A 16555-nucleotide genomic window follows, 5' to 3' on the forward strand; every position below is an offset into this window, starting at 1 on the left:
CCGTCTGTCAATTAACCTCAACGCTTTGCGTTGATACTGTAAGTTATGGCTTTTTAATCGCTGAAAATTTGCATGAACATATGCTGGCCTGTGCTGGCCTGCCCTGGCTTTGTACTGCTCTGCTCTGCTCCTATTTCAGTCTGCCAGTCGCCATCGCTTCATTAGCAGGCCCTCCTCCACCTCCACCTCCTCTGCCAGCCAGCCAGCCAGCCAGCCAGCCAGGTCCATGAAGTGCATGCTAAAAAGGCTGAAGTTGAGCTCAAGACGATGTCTTTGCCGATTCATTCAGATTTGGGAGAGTGACGGATGAAACTCTGCCTGCGTCTGCATTTTATAAATTATTCATTACAACGCAGCCGCAGTCGCAGCCGCAGTCGGAGCCGCATCGTCCCCCGCTTCGTGGCGCATACATTTTGTATCTGTCGGATTTTGTATCGTCAGTCCTCGTTGACGGTTGAATGGTTGACGCACGTCACTAACCCTTTGCCTCTGCCACTGCCTCAGCCAAGCAAACACAACCAACTGCATTTGTGAATTTGATTTTTGTCTCGATCCCGTTTCACTTATTCCCCGAAACAATGGCAACGGTACAAATGAATCAGCCACAACAGCCGTATGTATGTACATATGGTATGTATGTATGTATTACTCGCATAAGCATTTCTTTATGCCATGGCATATGTATGTGTGCATGTCGGGGCATATCAAAATTATTTGGGGGGGTCAGTGCACTCTTCGAAACGCGACAAGTATTTATTACTGGGGAAATACTCCTGAAGCATAAGGCTCTTGCGCACATACATATGTATGTAGATCTGTATGTGTGTGTGTGTGTGTAAGAGTCTCCTAATTAAACGAGCAATTAATACGCGCTTTAATCGCATTTGCCATGGCTTGTGGCGATACACTCAAGTTCGAGTTCGCACTCGGTTCGAGTTCAGCCAAGTGCGGTATTTGCATAGCCAGTGATCGCGATAGGTCTATTGTGTATACCCAGTACTCGAAGAGCACAAGGGTATATGGTTTACGTGCCAGTGTACATATATGAAAGCCAGAAGGAAGTGTTTTTGCGGCATCTTTTTAATCTACGTAAATAAACTTGATTAGCATCAAAAATTGATGTCTAACATAATTGGTTGGAATATTTCTGTGATCCCCCACAGAGCCACTAAATTGCCTTCGGTCTCCACAATTATGGAGATTTAATACACCTAATTTGGCTATCATTTTTACCAGAAAGAGCAGACAGAAATAAAGAAAATATTTGTTTTGTTACTGTAAGATAAATTCTCCTGGTCCCTGCCAGGGTAACTTTAAGTCGGAACAGGGAACAGCTAGTTAATCGTTCTTACGTTCTGCTTGTGTGTGGCCATTGCCGTTGCCACCCAACTTGACCGACATCATTAATCTTAATGATACGAAAGTTGCGACTGATTAATTTGTTCGATAATTAAAATTGATTGGTCTGCCCTGCAAGGGGGAGGATCAACGTAGTATCTGTGAGATGAGCCTCTCGTACATAACAAATGATCTTTACAGTAAACGGAAGCAACAATGGCCCGCAAAAGGAAGCGCAATCGCAACGCGTGCGAACACTGAACAGTGAACACTGAAGCCGGCCCGGACAAAAGAAAGAGCAACAAAAAACAAAGGCAAAATAAAGATATAAACAACACAACAAAATAAGAAAAACACGAACAGGTCAAGTGAAGCAAGTAATCATACAAATGTTATATAAACGTTAAACGAGGTAGAGAATTTCAGCTTGTTTTGCTGTCGTGCAACTTCCGACACGTTTCTTTCTTCGGGGTTTTGCATATGCGTAGTCAACAGTCAAACAGTCAAACAGTCAAACAGTATCGTATGTAGTCTGTCAGCGGGGACAGTGAAAACAACACAGCTTAGAGATATATCTATTAGCGGTTTCCACAATGACTGGCCAAGCAGTGCAGCTATCGGAAGACTGTTGTGTGATAGCCACGCGGGTGACCCCATCAGTCGCTGCTTCCTAATCGCCCGCTAATGCATTATGTTAATGCAAAAGGCCCCATCATTTTAACATTTTAACACCCCCCACTTAACTATAAGCACATTTTCTGCTATTTATTTACGGTTCAGAGATATTTAGCAAAAATATTAACGCCATCATCTCAGTTTGTTTTATTTTTTCTCTATCCCATACACATACATTTATTCAGTCGCCGGCTGTTCTCCAAATTCCAAAAGCTCGAAATAATGTCACAAGCGAAATATCTTGATATACATATATTTATATACTATATCTGTATCTGTATCTGGATGTGTAAGTCATAGCGAGGATGTCTAGTCGCAGCTAATAAATCCACCAGAAGAATCCACCAGACCCAGCCAGACAGAGGCACGGCACTCAGCTCTCGACCCCCACATGTGCCACAGTTATTATTTTAGTGTTTGGCATTTATTTATTTTTATTTTATTTTACATATTTAATATCATGTTTGGTCTCTGCTGCTGTTTGTTTCTTGTGCTTTATTTATTGTCAAATTGCTGGTATATACATATATTTATAATTTTTTTGTTTATGCCTTGCATACATCACAATTTTTATTGCAATTTTACTTTATTTTTTGTTTTTTGACTTTCGGTGCTTTCGCTTGGTTTCTTTTGCTTTTTTTTGGTAAATTAATTAAACAATTTTTATTGTTTCCTCGTTGTTGCTACTCTGAATATATTATTATATCATAGTTTTTATAGCCTTTCCTGGGCCGACAAACGTTCGACTCGCTGCACACACGAGTTCATCTCAAACAAATAGTCGTATATCAAAATTCTGACACGCTTCTGTCTGTTAACAAAAAGTAAAAAACCCAATGGCAAGTACACAAAAAAGGAAGGTGAAATAAATAAACAAAAAAACAACTAGAGTAAAAAAAGATTTGTGCTATTTTGGGCACCCGGCACCGGCATCGGCATCCTCGATTGCTCTCGTTTCCATGCCCATGCAATACCCTTTATAAGAGTGCTTCCGTTTAGTCCATATGCATGTAGGCTTTCTAAAATTTTAGAGAGTATAATCGATGTATATTCCCGATCAGCACCAACAGCGATAGAGCCATGTTCATAATTCTAGAAAAGAGTCTTTAAAAAACCAAGAAAACATATATTTTCTTTTTTAAATAATTTATGTTCATATCCTTTAAAACAATTTAGCAGTAAAGACCAACATAGGATCGTTAGGATATATAGCTACCATAACAATGATCGGTCTGCAAGGGTATATATTGCCTCGGCCTTTCGAACATAGCATTTCCTTCTTCTTTTCCTTTCTTTTTGGCGCGTTGTTGCTATTGGAAATTTTATTTTCCCATAAATCTAGCCTCAAAGCTTCTCTCACTCATCATTTGTCTAAACTTTTTTTTAGCACAATTTTTGGTTTCTTTTTTGTTTATTTTCTCAACATTTTCTGCACGCACATTTCTCTCGTGTTTTGTTTGGTTGCGCTTGCAAAAATATTAACTAATTATTTTCATATATTTTCTCGCTTTTCCTACGCCCAGAACATAGCTGTACTATTTTTAGTAAAGGGCATGTTTACTTAATTTTCGATTTTTATAGTATTTCGATTCTGGTTCTCCCTCTCTCTATTCAAATCGCCGCTGAAATGTGTGAAACTTTTGCATAAACATTTCAGTTTCAATTTCAATTTCAGCTCGATTCGTTTCAATCGTGTAAAATATCCATTAAAAATAGATTTCTTATACTACTTAGTAGGCAAAATCGAAAATAATGGGGCAAATATTTTACCCTCAGGAATTTGGCAGATTAATATTAGTAGCCACCGCGTGTAAGCTATTGCCTTAAGTAGTTTTTATTTTGAGCATATGCAGACCATCAATAATACCATCAGTACTATTTCCTTGGCCCAGCATCTATCAGGCTGATGATAGATCTATAATGTATATTTTTTTTATTGTTTAATTCTTAGCCAAATTAGTGTCTTGATTTATGCGAAAAAATATATATTATATTATTATTTGTTGTGGTAGGTCCTTTGTTAAATTATATATAATTTACTAATATATATGTATGTCTGATTACAGATCGGATATATTCACCTATGAGTAAATAGCTCGTAAATGACAACTGTGTGCACTTTTATGAGCGCAAACTATTCCCAAATTTTCTCAGTTCAAATGAAAAATATTCAAAAATTCACCGGTCGCCGCTGAGTAATATTGTGTATATGACATTTATCATATCTAAACGAACTTATGCAATTTTATTCGAATATGTAAATTATTTTTGCACTTCCGCTGCACTTTATACATATACTATTTTCATTTTATTCTACACAATTTTTGATATTTATAATTTTCGCTCAGTACTCGACATCTACAAAAAATCCCGCGAATTCGTTCGGTTTCGGTTTTGTACAGCAGCAGGTTGTGCAGATCTAGTGCGAAATTCGAAAGCAGACTGAAGGCATAGTCTCGGCCAACATACAATTTTTCCTGCTCAGGGCAGTTTCTCACGCGGCATATATAAACAATCTAACGGGAAAACTGTGCGTACGTGAAAGTGTGTGAGTGCAAGTGTTAGAATCAAATTTTTTGAATTTCCAAATCCACTCAATCCACCGCATACTAAAAAAAAAACCCAAGCCAAGGTGTAACGAGCTTTCTGGCTCTCTCGTATCTAATGCTGATCTCACGATGCCACCTCTAGCCGAAAGTTGCTGCTCTCTTGGAAATAATTTTAGAATTTACTTTCCAAATATATATATATTCGACAATACAGACGCACACATAGGAGGCCTCTTGCTCTTGCTCTCTAATATGCGTTCTATTTGCTATTTGCATTTGTTTTATTTTCTACGAGTGCGAGTATTGAAATGTTCTGTGTGCCAAGAACTAATAATATCGCACTTCTCAATTGCAACCATCTGCAGCGGATTGTGACAATCTGATAAATGCGGTCCAAGAATACTTGCATAAATATCTCTGAAGAAAAATAATTCTAGCAATTCTGGCGCCCTGGGGGTCTGGCACAAGACTGTAGCGCCACCGGAAAAGTGTATTGCATCTTGTACCTGTGCTGTGCTTGTCCCTGAATGCATAATAGTATATCCAAGTGGCCAGCACTAGTGCCGTGACATAATCCAAGAGCAGTTCTGAAAGGAGTGCCTGTGCCTGCCTGCCTGCCTGCCACAACCGTCCTCGATGGGTGGTTATGGTTCATTAGGTCGATGCTGTGCACCAACGCCCTGCCCTGCCCTATTCGCACGAATTTATGACCAAATAAAAAACGGAACGCCTCAGCTTCAGTCAGTATTTTTTGGGGACTTTTCTGAAAATTGCCGTCGTCGTCTGTCTTCTGTTTCGTGGTCGTTTCGTTGCTTTTTTTTTTGTTGCTGTTGCTGTTGTGTTTTTTTTGGCTCTAATTGCCAAAAGTCTATGACATACTCTCGTGCCTCGCCCGCGCTCTGTGACATAAGGCAATAATTCTAAAATCCGATCGCTTGCCATGTGGGAGCGTTGATCTCTCGCGGGTACGCGAACGCGTACGGGTGGGGTATTTTTGGACCACTGACTTTGTCTTTGGCTTCCAGGAAGTATGCAATTTATTATGCAAACGGCCACTCTGGGTTCTATTCAGTCTTTCGGCTATTTGCACTTTAATTAACTCTAATTTATGATATTGTCCCTGAATCAGTGACATTAATGCCATATACAAATGTAGGTATATATGTATGTATATATTTTTACTGTTTATTGAGCGATTAAACTTGCTCAACCGGCAACATGATTTTCTATGTATTTCGGCAACTCAAAACTCAAATGAGATGATGGTTCGTTTCTATCGATGATCTGAGTGGTGAGGAGAGGAGAGCCGCCACTGGTAGATCCTATCACACGACCCAATAAAAGAACTCTTAAACGTTCGCTAGTTTTGCTTTGATTACCCAATTAGCGGCATATTAAATCATAATTGGGTCGTAATAGCTGCGCACTCCGTGAGCATACACTCGTACTTTACAATCACATTAATAGCATTTTTTTAATAGCACACCAATTGAGGTCGTACCATTCCAAGAGTGACAGCCACGACATATGTATAGCAAACTTAAGTACTGCTGCAGGTGGATTTACAATTATATTTGAATGGAGCGAATACCTTTATGATCTCCAGTATAGCCATGGGCCGACCAGGCTTCACCCGCTTCCTGACCGCTGGAGACGTCGCCATCTTTCGGTTCATTTTGCTTGATAAATAAAATCGATGACTTGAACTGGGTTTTCACTGCACTTTGGGCCCATGAACAAACACTGTGCCGTCGCGCAGACGCCACGCCAACATGCAATTTCCGCTTGGCTGCAAATGCAAACTGCAAACTGCGGCTCGTCCCAGCCAATACCTCGGTGCAGAGGCGGATACTCGTACAAGGGCACGAAAACTGCCGCATAAATGGCAAGAAACACACAAAGGTCCACAAAATTCAGCGACACCAAGGAGGAGTCTTGATCTCACGCGACGAAGGCCCAAAAAGGAGTGCAGGCCTGTGCATCGAACCGCGATCTCGGGTTCACTAAACTGTTGTACCGCTGCGCCTGCGCGATTTATGTAATACGTTTAAGCGGGGCCAAGCCTCGGCGCAAATTGGGCACAGCCCATGCACAAACACGGAGAAGATTGGATCCATTGGAATCCTTTGACTTTTGCTTTGCATACGACGGTGCGTTCCGTGTCCGTGGCCGTTCGCGTTGGAGGAGCAGGCAAATATGATCGGCTCTGCGTCACGCGAGCGACTGAAAGATCACTTGACGCTGGTGTTGGTGGGATGCTGATGGCACTAAATCTGCTGGTGCTGCTGGTGCTGCTGCTGGTGCTGCTGCTTCGGCAACAGCTGCTCCCAAGAGAACAGAGCAACAGAAACAGCAATGGCAAAAGCTACAGCAACATTGCCACATATACGGCCAGACAGACAGACAAGGAAGGAATGGCGCTGTCTTATTACTTTGCAGGCAGCAACAGCAGCAACAGCTTGGGGCCCCCTCCCTCCATCTGCACCAAGAGGCGGCGTTATTTTTCGTGGATGGTGTGTATAATACCCTAATGAATTATGATTACAATTTAATGAAAAATGGCCTGAAAAAATTGCCATGTCCATGATGTTCATATGTCTCGGGGTCTGATTGGAGAACTTTCCGACAGAGAACAACAGCATTTGGCTGCTCTTAATTACAACAACTGTACAAACACTAATGAGAACATTCAATGGATTTAACAATTTCCAGCAGAGGCAAAGGCCCAGCATGCTACAGTATTTACATACCCCACATTCATACAAACTCATACATACTCGTGTACATACACATACACCAAATGAGACGCAGGCCCTTCCATCTTATAAATATGCGAAAACACATAAAAAAAAAATGGTAATCTTTAGAATTGAAATAAGTGAGGGGACCCTGTGGAGCTAACAATATACATGACATTCTTGCCTGTGTCGATACATATCAGAATATACTTAAAGAGGTATTTAAGAACCCTTTTCTCTTTGAAGGCTCGAAGGCCCTGTGTGTGTGTGTGTGTGTACTTATTAACGCTTCATTAAATTTGCGTTTGCGCCCACAAAGTCCATTCGAGCCGACAGCCAAGAAGCTGCCCCCAACCCAAGATGCCGAAGACGAGTACGAGGCAAAAGCTGGCTGAGATTACTTATATGTAAAACTGGTTTTCCCGAAACCGAAACCCATGCGATAAGACGGGTTCCCCTCGGAGACTGAGCGAGCTTTGGCCGGCTGGCCCACAAGATAAGATCTAAGTTAATTGAACCGGGCAAGTGCCCTACACGAAAACTCGAACCAAAAACTTTGAACCGGAACTGTCGTTCGCCGAGCGATAGAGCGCACTGCCAGAGTGTTCACAAATTGGTTCGCGCCTAGGGAAAGGATCGCTGATAAGTTCCACTTCACTAATTGCGAAATCATTTAGATCCCTGTGAATGCTAATTGTTGCCAACTCGAATACTACACCCCAGTAACGCCAATCTGTGGCTCATCTGGCCGAAACCAACTGAGCCAAATTGAAGCCAGCTTTATCGGTAATGAGCCCCAGAACAGATCTCAGCAGGTAGGTAGGGTATGCTCTGGTTCGGTACAACAGAGTGTGAGTATACTTATTGTACTTATCTCGTTCGTTTGAGCATCTGTGAGAAGCCGTTTGTCACTGAAACATTTCTCATACGCAGCCCAAAAGAAATCAACAAAAATATAAACCATATAAATTAATAAATTTTGTTTGGTATTATTTTATTACGCACCAGAAACAACAACAACAAAAAAGACACACCACAAAGACAATGAATTGAACCGAAAAACAAAATAAAAAAACTCAGCAGAGTTCATGGCGATGGTCCATTCAAAGCCGGGCTTGGGCTTGGGCTGGGGCTTGGGCTGGGGCTTGGGGGCTTTGCTTTGGTTTCTTGGTCTGGTGACTGGCGAGTGCGTTGGGTCGGTTTGGGTTGGGTTGGGGTTTGGATCGCTGGTGCTGTTCAATCCATCAAAAGAGATTATATTCATTAACTAGGCAGGCGAATGGCAAACAAGACTGGAACGACTGGGACGACTTTGCCGGACTGTCGATGGCGTTGATGTTGATGATGGCCACTGTACTGCTGTACTGCTGTACTGCTGGAATTTCTTAATTTTTTTGACAGTTCTCATCAAAATGTGTTGAAATTGCTATTATTATCTGTTTCTGTATTTGTATTGTGTGTATTGTGGTGTATTGGGAATTTTACAAGAATCATCTAACAGCTTGACGCTGCCATGACATGACACAATTCGCATTATGCCATACGAAAGATCTGTGGACTCCATTAAAATGCCGTTTTTATTTCTGACAATTAGACACCATCCAAAAAATTAATGTCTGCCCTCTGTAATTTTCTCGGAATCTGCCGGGCATCTGTTCGAAAATGTCATCGCCTAACAGCGCCTATCACACTTGACATTCAAAATATGAAAGTTTTTTTTTTGTTTTTTTGGGAATACTAGTGTGTACAAGCATTAACCTTGTAGCGGACTAGACTTACATACATATACTATGTAGCGTAGAAGAACCAAATTGGTGGCACCCAACATTCTATATAGATATTGAATACAGATTCTCGCAGCTGTCGGATATGCCGGCGGCAATTAGTTTATTTTCGCTTTGACATGTTTACAAGAGCCAACAAACAATTGGCCTAGTCTACTCTCACAGCGTCCAATAATTATGGCTCTTTGTGCTGCGAGGCGAGGCGAGGCGAGGCACACAGCTGGTTTCTTTCAGGGACTCAGATGCGTAAAAAACAATCTTCGGGCCCCATCCCTAAACGATTTGTAAATACAATGGAAAGGGCAAAGTTCTTTACAGTTTCCGGGAGGCAGGCAAGAGGGCTTTTGAAGATGCCTGCCTGCCTCGCCTGCCACTTTGTGCTACAAAATAGGAAATGTTTAAACAAAGCAAAAGCTATAAATAGGAATAATAATGTTTTATTAATGGGAGAGACAATGTCGATGGTATTTGGTTTGCCTTAATTTTAATTGTACGGCGTTTAGTACAAAAAAGGAGCGATCGGCAAACGGCATGGCATGCTCTGCTCTTCATGCAAATTTGGCGCATCGCTTTGGATATTAATGGATAACCACTTCAACTCTATTTTGTACGTATATATACGAGTTTCTGTCGATTCGTCTCGAACCAATTTGGTAGCTGGTGGGCCCCGCAAGTGGGCTGCGCTGCTGGCTAACCAGTGCAGCCGAAGGCTTTCGTTTGCATTATGGCTTGTAGAGGGCAGCAAATAAGGCGATTTATACGCATAAATTAATATTTATGATTTGAGTTATTCAGTTTTTTTGCACGGTAACCCCCCCCCCCTCCCCCCTCCCCGACAACAAGTGTACGAGTATTCTATTTGGTTGGCCTAACGAGATCCACTCGAGGTTGATGTGCTTGAAGAGCCAGTGAATGTACATTTGAACCCCATACACTTGCTGGGTAAGCAATGCAGACCCACATAGCCATAGACAATGTTTTCTTAGTGGGTTGAGCCCCGTCGTCTCAGCAAAGTGACTAAACTCGCTCTGGGAGCAGTCCTAATCAAAAGGTGTGCCACACTCTGTGTGTGTGTGTTTGCATTGCTCTTGACGAAACGCACATCTGCTCGGAGCCGAAGCCAAAGCCATAGCCATCGTATCGTTGATCATTGGTTGTCAATGGTCGATGGTCGATCGTTAGATCGATGCTCACCAGGGGCCCATAATGTTGCGAAATCAATGGCTTGTACTATCCATACAAATGTATTTTCACGACAATTGTTTATCGATTTGCATTGTCCCCCCCACTCCCACTCTCCTATTTTACGGCGTTCATTAACCGCGCGTATTTATGACCCCCAATTGGAGCCAGCACACACTCACGTTCTTATTCTAATTTGCTAGAGGTCTGCCATCAATCTAATGGTCGGGCTTAGCAGGGACAGATCGATTGGCGATTCAATTGTCACGCTCCGGCATGACAAATTGAACGAACAAGAGTTCATTTGTGGCGGGAGGGAAACACAGGCACCTACTACGAGAGTATATGTCTTATGTCTTTTCACTAGGGGTCCCAAACAAGTTTCTTTTGGATACCTTTAATTCTGGCGCCCAGAGCATACGGTGTGACCCAATTTCCTTGACACATGCCTGGCAGGTTTACAAACAAAAACTGTTACGGTTAACAATAATTAATTCTGTTGCTCTGCGGTACGGCGGGGCGTTGGCAGTTCTCATTATTTGGTGGCCTGGCCAAACGACTGTCTCTTTCCTTCCCAATTGGCGATTTCATTAGGCCATAATTGAGTTTAGTTGTCAGTTTGTCAGTGAGCCCATAAACACGAAACAGGCAGGCGGCGCCCTGGGGGCAAACCTGGACAAACCTGGCCACAAACCGGAGCCACAGTTCTTTGACGTGAAAGAGCGATGCCAGCTTGCGGCCACATTCATTGAGAATTGCGGATGGCGAATGGCTGACTGGCGAATTGGCGAATTGGAAGTGAGATCTGCAAAGCCAAACCAGAGACTGAGACAAAGTTCCCACGCCTCAAATTGTTCACGCACGCCTCAATAATCGAAATATCATCGTGTATCGGCCTTAGACTTTCGCCTTCTAGCACTTGCACTGGGTGTGAGTATCTATGTATCTACTGGCCGCCAGCAGGCTCTAATTTATGGATTCCATAATATTTATGAAGAACAGATGCGTTGGCAAGTGGGCAGCCAGGCAGGCAGCCAGGCAGCCTGCATGCAGGCAGCAGGCAGAAGACAGTCAGACAGGCAGCCTACAGGCATCGGCCCGGTCCGGCCAATATCATAATCATAATAAACACATCCAAAACGGCGCGGCGCGGCCAGCACGTGTGTGCCTCTGTTTTTGGGCCGATTTTTGCTTTGGTAATGACCCAAATTTTATTGCTGTGCGCTAAATACGCCTAATGGTCGTTTAATTATTGTATGACAGACAGCGACAGCCGTCGCCGCACCAGCCCCAACATAAATACAACTAATTGTACAATAACAAGGCAAGGAGCCACGCGAGGGTATAAATATATATATATATATATATACAGCAGCTAAGACAAACTCATGAAATGCTTATGCTGGAAATCATGTACAAATTTTTGCTTCACCAATATCGACAGCGCCATCTAACGGCAGCTACACATTCCGGAACGTATCGGATTGGATCGGTTAGCGCTTGCCGTTTGGCCATCATTTTGAAGTTTGCCTGCTGCCGGGCTGCCGGGCTCCAACAAGGGGCTGAGTGTTGTTGCTGCTGCTGCTGGCGATGCTGTCAGCAAACATAGTAATTTGTTTTATATTGTTTAGCAATTGACACGCCTGCTTTGCTGCCTTTACCTGAACCGAAATTTGTGGCAATTGTCTGGAGTGCTAAAATTAATAAGAGTGGCTTTGCTTAGGGTTTTGCAGAGTGTCTTATGTGATTTTTGACACTTTTCGACGCGCTATCTTTACGGGGCTACATATATGCCTCTGAAGGCAATGGGCTTTTGTCCAGAGCCACGCAAACGAATTGTGCCCATGGAAACCGAATGGCAGCAACTGTTTTGTATATACATATATACATATAGTTGAAAGGGTGATGGGTTGGGGGGATGCTAATGCTGCTACCACCCATATATTTTAATCTACAATTGATTTCCCATTCGACTTGCCTCTGTACCGCCGTACCGACGTGTATTTATAGCGAAAGGCTATTTGGCAGCCGGAGATTGGGATGTGTTTCGAATTGCGTAAATAGAATTTCATGTTTCATTTATATGTGCATTTTATATAAAAATAAAATGTGGAAAAAATACACAAACTGCTCCGGCTCCGGCCCAAACACAGACACCAGTACAAAGTATATTTTAAAAATAATTCAACTCAGCATATGGGTAAGTGCACTTGCGTAAATAATAAATAGAGAACAGTCCAAGATCAGACCGTAATCGTGCATGTTAAATGTACAAATGTTGAAAACAGAGCCTTCAGCAAGGCAATTAATCAATAATTCTTCTTGCGAAATATCTACAAAAAAATATTCTATGGAATGAAGCCCGAAAGAGTTGCGAAATTTTTGTGAAATAAATTCAAAATTATTCTTATCAAAATAGAAGTCATGGGACCAGACGAAAATAGAAGTATAAATAGGTTTTTTGTTTTTTTTTTTTGTTTTGTTTAATTGGTTGCTAATGTCATAAAACTAAACAAAAAGTGTGTTTGTCTTCGGAACAGCTGAGCAGGGTCCCAAAGCGCCGGCAAACGTGCCGGGCCGTGCCGCCTCTCAGGGAGACACTCGGAGAGCAGTTCCAGTTCCAGCGAAACATGGAGATAAGCCAAGGAGTACCGTGCTTGTTGCTATCAGCATTAATTAGCGTAGCTTCGCAGATCGTTTGCAGATCAGTTCGATCGTACAGCACAGGTCTCCCATATATACATATATGTATGTATATATGTACATACATAGATGTATGCGTGTTCAGACGCCGTGTAAGCAGCAGTCTGTTTATTTTTCTTGCTAAACATTTGGGTAAATATCAACTCTGCCGTGACGTGCAGTTTTGTCAATGCAAATTAACATCTATCTATCATCTGACAGCTGATCGGATGGATGTAGGCTCGCTCGATGCTGTGCTCGGTGTAGGGCTCTGGAAAACTTCTGCTGCTGCTGCTGCTGCTGCTGCTTAGGGCAGTTTTGCCATTGATGGGCACGCGTGTGGTCCTAGGTCTGGGCCAGATAAATAGCGCGACAACAGCAACGCGTGTGAGAACTTCATAAAACCATAAAAGATACCAAAGCCGACTAAAAGATACCCGCTACTCGGGTAGCCCAAAATTTATAAATAGCAAGTATATCTCTGATTTCAAGGCTGACTTCTAGATCTAGTTTCTTAGCACGACTTTACACACACGTATTTTTTTTTGTGAGAGAGCTCTCCACCAGCGCAACATGCCCTAGTAGCTCTGCTCATCACTGGGTACTACAAATCGGATACTAAATGCAAAAAGGCGGAAATATATTTGAGCAAAAGCGAGGAGAGAAATGTAAATAAATAATAAATAAAACAGGTCGATTTATTAATGACTTTAAATTGATTTTGTATGCAAATTTTTGGATCTGTTTTGTTTCTAGTTGCCGCTCAGTTGTCGAAACCGTTAACCAAATGGCCCGCAGCAGAGATATGCGCGGGAGATATTCGATTTCACCACGAACCGGAGGGCGTGTGGCAATAATGCGATTAAATGTTATATTTTTAGATGTCAGGTATGTATGTATCTTGTGTGCTTCCCAGAAGAAACGGAGCTTAGTGCTGCCGTTTCTGTTGAATTCTGAAAGGTATGGATGGGCCAGATCCAGCTCCAGTTCCAGGACCACTGGCCGTATGCTTGATGTGCAATCAAAATGACATCAATTGTCTCATAAATCATGGCACCCGAATGTATAAATTACACCCCGCATAGATCGCAGCCGAAGAACCGCAATGCTTTCGCCTAATTCCTGTGAATCGAAACAAAAGGCACAGCAACAGCAAAAACAACACAAATCCCAATTCCCAATTCAATCCTAAGCGGCAAGCTGCGCTCCTTGAAATATTAATAAAAGTAACAAAACAAAAATATTAAAAAAAGAAATAAGAACAATAATAAAACAACAAAAACCATGCCATTAAGGAACCTTCTTTTTTTATGTATACATATTCAGATTTCGGACTGCGTTCGGCTTATGGAGGAACTGCTGCACCGCACCCATTCAGAGTTCGATGATAAAGTGATGATGCCCCAAGGTTTCGAAATTGCTTTCAAATAGATTCCGAGCCCCGGAGCCAAGCCACTTCTGACTTCTGAATTCAGGCAAAAGAGTTTAGCATATGAATAAAGAGCGCACCGCCCCAAAAGATTCGTCTCGATCCCCGATGCCCGATCCACGACCAACCGATTCCGATCCGTTGAGTTCCCCTCCCCAATTTATATGCAAAGCGACAATGTGTGGTGATAATGCCGCGATGATCCAGCATTGGGCCATAGCAAGGCCATGGCATCGGGATGAGAGTGATGATGATGCCACCATCATGCGGCAGGGCGAAATAATTAAACGAGTATCGTAAAACTAAAATATAATGGATTTATGTAAAGTTATGTTACACGCTCTGGCTGGAAATGGACACAAATGCGATAAGCCGGCTCACAACAAATGGCAGCAAATAAATAAAAAATCATTAAGAGCTTCGGTTCGGTTCGACTCGGTTTGGTTTGGTTCGGGCCTGTCCTATTATGGATGGACTCACAGATACTCACTAAATGCCGAATAAAGCATTGAGATAGGCTCAAACAGAAAACCAGCTTAGGGGCGGTTCTGGCTTTTGATGTAAGCCCACAAATCAGTTAAACAAATTTTTATTTACCAAAAAAAAAAATACAAAATAATTTGCCGCAAAATTCATTCACGACCTGTGATCTGAGACAAGACACAAAAGAAACAACCGAATGTGTAGAAAAATTGGACATATAATTATTAAAAGGTGTTTTCGCCTTGAGTGGCTCCGCCTGTGGCAGCCGGGGATGGACATTGGTCACCAATTATGCTAATACCTTGCTGAAAATATCTGCCTAAAATCCATATTTAAATTATTAACACAGAAACCGCAGCTAAGCGAATTCCCCATTCGGTTTTGAAAACCAACTGCTAGCCAGATTGAACATGTTCAACATTAATCTTGACTGATAAATTAAAAAAGAATTAATTAAAATGAGCAATCACTTTGGGTCGTGTCGGATCTGCTTAGCTTTGATGATCGTTTCTAATACTCTACGAAAATTAATACTTTTATTAATCACTTATATTCGATCTTAAAAGAATTAAAATTGTGTTAATAGAAATATAGATAAAAGATTTACCACAACGGCCTGCGTCTAACACCTTTCACGCTGAATATGTGATATCTTCAAGCCGACAATTTGTGATTAGAGAGTATCTGAGTTTCGTCAAAGAACAAAAAAAATAATCAAATGTGAGAGAGCCCCAGCAGCCCCAGCAACACCCTAAAGTCACGCCCCGGCATTACACTTCCATTTATTTTTTTGGGTTTATTTTTGGCTTTTTTACTTGAAATTATATTGCGGTTTTTGTTATGGTTACAGACAAGAGTTATTTGTCACCCCCCTACCTCTACCTCTACCCGAAAGGGCTGTTCGACTGCGCCCTCCTCATTTGCATACAAATGGGCATACGACAAAAATTCTATTGTATCGTAAAGTAACCTCTACCCATCTCGATGGAGTGAAGCGGCGACCAGAATATTTCACGATCATTACCCAGCAAATCTGAATTTTTGGCAGGGTACATCAACTACATGTGTACAGATGTATGTAGTTGCTGGGGAGGAGGGCATCGGAGAGAATACATTGCGAATCGGACAACACCCACATATAGGAATGAAATGGAGTCGGTTCGGCAACAGACAAATGTTCAATTTCAGACTTGTCTTGTGTACATTTCGTTTTCTTTTCATTTCTTCGTCTCTTTTGTAATGTCAATGAACGCTAAAAATTTTCTTCATTTTTATTTAAAGTAGACGAAATAAATTGAAGACAAAATGAATAAAGAGAAAACAAGGGGGACACAGAAACACGCGCAAAGCAAACGACGGACGCCTCAAAAATAAAATACAAAAAATAAAATAAAATACAAAAAATAAATAACAAGAAAATAAAATTCAAATTCTACATATTGTGCACATTTCATTGTTGAAATACAAATCGGACAGCGCACCCATAGAAGCCCTTAATACCATATACCCCGACAATACTTGCAAACAATTATCCCAAAGCGCCACATAAATAATGTGAAAAATCTATTTTCAACACAAACACACAAAACAAAAACGAAACAAAACAAAATAAAAACCCATATATTATTGTCTCTATTTTTCATTTGCTTTTTGTTCATATTGTAGATGTAGTACGAGCATACTTGACTTTTCAGC

General features: G+C 41.7%; 1 protein-coding gene and 1 long non-coding RNA gene across 4 annotated transcripts in view; one reads left to right on the top strand and one right to left on the bottom strand.

Annotated features, from left to right (window-relative positions):
* LOC111073285 (A disintegrin and metalloproteinase with thrombospondin motifs 9) overlaps positions 1–16555 on the bottom strand; it is a 36219-nt gene that overhangs the window by 16514 nt on the left and 3150 nt on the right. The window lies entirely within an intron of this gene.
* Positions 13196–15336, top strand: LOC111073293. 3 transcript variants are annotated; one of them, XR_002607686.2, is made up of 4 exons: positions 13196–13616; positions 13705–13836; positions 13909–14174; positions 14275–15336. It is a non-coding gene; the product is annotated as an uncharacterized LOC111073293 (long non-coding RNA). The 3 variants fall into 3 exon arrangements; XR_002607685.2 differs by having other exon boundaries at positions 13705–14174; positions 14244–15336; XR_002607684.2 differs by having other exon boundaries at positions 13197–13616; positions 13705–14174.

The sequence above is a fragment of the Drosophila obscura genome, unplaced genomic scaffold, assembly GCF_018151105.1.
Source record: "Drosophila obscura isolate BZ-5 IFL unplaced genomic scaffold, ASM1815110v1 contig_150, whole genome shotgun sequence".
Classification (NCBI taxonomy): domain Eukaryota; kingdom Metazoa; phylum Arthropoda; class Insecta; order Diptera; family Drosophilidae; genus Drosophila; species Drosophila obscura.